Genomic DNA, 2,460 nt, shown 5'->3' on the forward strand with positions numbered 1-2,460 from the left:
TCCATGTGGGGAAAATAAACTGTTGTCTTGAAAGTCTTCTCACAGGGTTATGCCTTTGAGGCTTCCTGTGTGGTTGCTGGTTTGTGTATCAGAAGTGCAGCCCAGTCCCACAGAACTGGAAAGGGTTTCCCCTACCTACAATGGAGAAGACAGGCCTGGGCGTTTTCCGTGGCGCTCAGCTTGTTTCTTTAAATGGATGGTGCTTTGTCAAATGTTCTGCTGATCCCACAGACAGCACCGTAGCACCATGGAAAGTGAGAGAGTTCAAGCAACACAACATGTTTCCAAAACAGAGAAGAGCAGACATGCAGTTTGATTCCTGCCATGTTTACCTGGGTGCAAGTCCTGCCAACTTTAATGATAAATATATATGTGCAAATTTTCCAAACTTGTCCAAGGCTCTTTTGAATGCCCATGAGGCACACCCACTGCAGGCAACCTGGCCAGAAATAAGATGTGGTCTTTCTCCCAATTTCACCAGGTACCCAGGAACAACCTTTGGCTAATTAAACCATCTATTGCCTTTTAAGCTCTCTCTCTCTCTTTGTGCACAGTAGGGGTTTATTTTATTATTTTTGTTTTTATGTTACGTACTTCTGCGTTTTCATGTCATCCTTGAATGAAGGGTGGTGTATAAATTAATAAATAGTAATAATAATGTAGAGCAGCAGAGTGGTCTTTTACCTTTTATTTGGAAATAATTGTTTCATTGGGACGCGGGTGGCGCTGTGGGTTAAACCACAGAGCCTAGGACTTGCCGATCAGAAGGCCAGCGGTCTGAATCCCCGCGATGGGGTGAGTTCCCATTGCTCGGTCCCAGCTCCTGCCAACCTAGCAGTTCAAAAGTATGTCAAAGTGCAGGTAGATAAATAGGTACCGCTCCGGCAGGAAGGTAAACGGCGTTTCCGTGCGCTGTTCTGGTTCGCCAGAAGCGGCTTAGTCATGCTGGCCACATGGCCCGGAAGCTGTATGTCAGCTCCCTCAGCCAGTAAAGCAAGATGAGCGCTGCAACCCCAGAGTCGGCCACGACTGGATCTAATGGTTAGGGGCCCCTTTACCTTTACTTGTTGCATTTAGAAATGGTGGAGTCCCATACATTTTATAGCGTCTTAGGGTGTAAAAACAGGGCATCGGAATGTGACCATTGCTAACAATAAAGGTTCTGTTACATTCCCCAAACCCTCCTCCCCTTCGGTCGGTGGTCCTCTGGGGTGCGGTAGGGGGGGCCAACACACAGCCGGGATCTACGGAAGTTTCTTTGGACATGGTTCCTACTGAGTGCGATGGGATTTAAATTTAGGATTACTACTTCGATCCAACCACGCGGATGCCAGGAAGGACCAGTGAAAGAGCATAGTCTAATCCAAACAGAAATAGGAGTGCAATGGCTTTATCAAGATCCAGGTGAAAGACTTCTGGGGAAAGATTTATAATGAATTGAAAAGAATGTTGAAATATACATTTATAAAGAAACCAGAGGCCTTTCTTCTTGGAATAACAGGTTTGGAATTGCCCAAGAAAGATGTGAATTTATTTTTGTATGCCACAACTGAGGCTCGTATTTTGTTAGCTAAAAAGTGGAAAACCCAAGAATTACGAACAATAGAAGAATGGCAGATGAAGATGATGGATTTTTCGGAGCCAGCCGATCTAACCGGAAGAGTCCGCGACCAGAAGAAGGAGGAACACCAGGAAGAATGGAAAAAATTTAATGATTATTTAGCTAAATTTGTTAAGCTAAACTAACTGAAAACAGCTTGCAGATACTTAATTGGCTTAGGATTTTATTTAAGTGATGAATTAATATGTTTAATTTCATAATGTGAAGATTTAAGGATGTTAAAGCTAATTTTTATAAGAACTGTGATTTGGAAAACCTTTAAAAGGACATGCAATGAAATGCAACCAAGGGGACGCAAGGAAGTCACTTAACAATGTTAATAAGTGTAATTTTCAATAAGGCTATGGTTTATGTTTGCTTGTCTTATGTGTTTGTTTGTTTATAATGTTGTGAAAACCAATAAAAATTTTTTGGGGAAAAATATATAAAACGAGCGGGCTGGATTTCGGCTTCCACACAAGCCCCTTCCCCGCTCCAAGTGAAAGGAGAAAAGTGAAAGCGGGGAGGGGGAGGGAAAAGGGGAGTCGATGTCCGAAGCAGCAAGGAACCCCCCCGGAAGGCGATTGTGAAGTTCTCCAGCCGGGCGCAGGAGCGGATGATCCGCGATAGCGTTGCTGCTGCTGCTGCTCCTCGACGGCTCTCCGCCCGCGGCTGCGCAGCGTCCGCGACAAGCAGCCGTCGGCTTTTCCGCCTCCTGGCCGGGCTTCCTCGGCGCGCTGCCCTCCCTGCCCGCCTGGGCGGAGCCGGTCCCGACTGGGCGTCGCCGTCGGGCGAGCCTATAAAGGGCCCGTCGGGCGGCGCTGCGCTCCGGGCGGCAGTTTGGGCGCGAGCGCGCGGAG

Source organism: Podarcis raffonei, chromosome 7 (assembly GCF_027172205.1).
Source record: "Podarcis raffonei isolate rPodRaf1 chromosome 7, rPodRaf1.pri, whole genome shotgun sequence".
Taxonomy (NCBI): domain Eukaryota; kingdom Metazoa; phylum Chordata; class Lepidosauria; order Squamata; family Lacertidae; genus Podarcis; species Podarcis raffonei.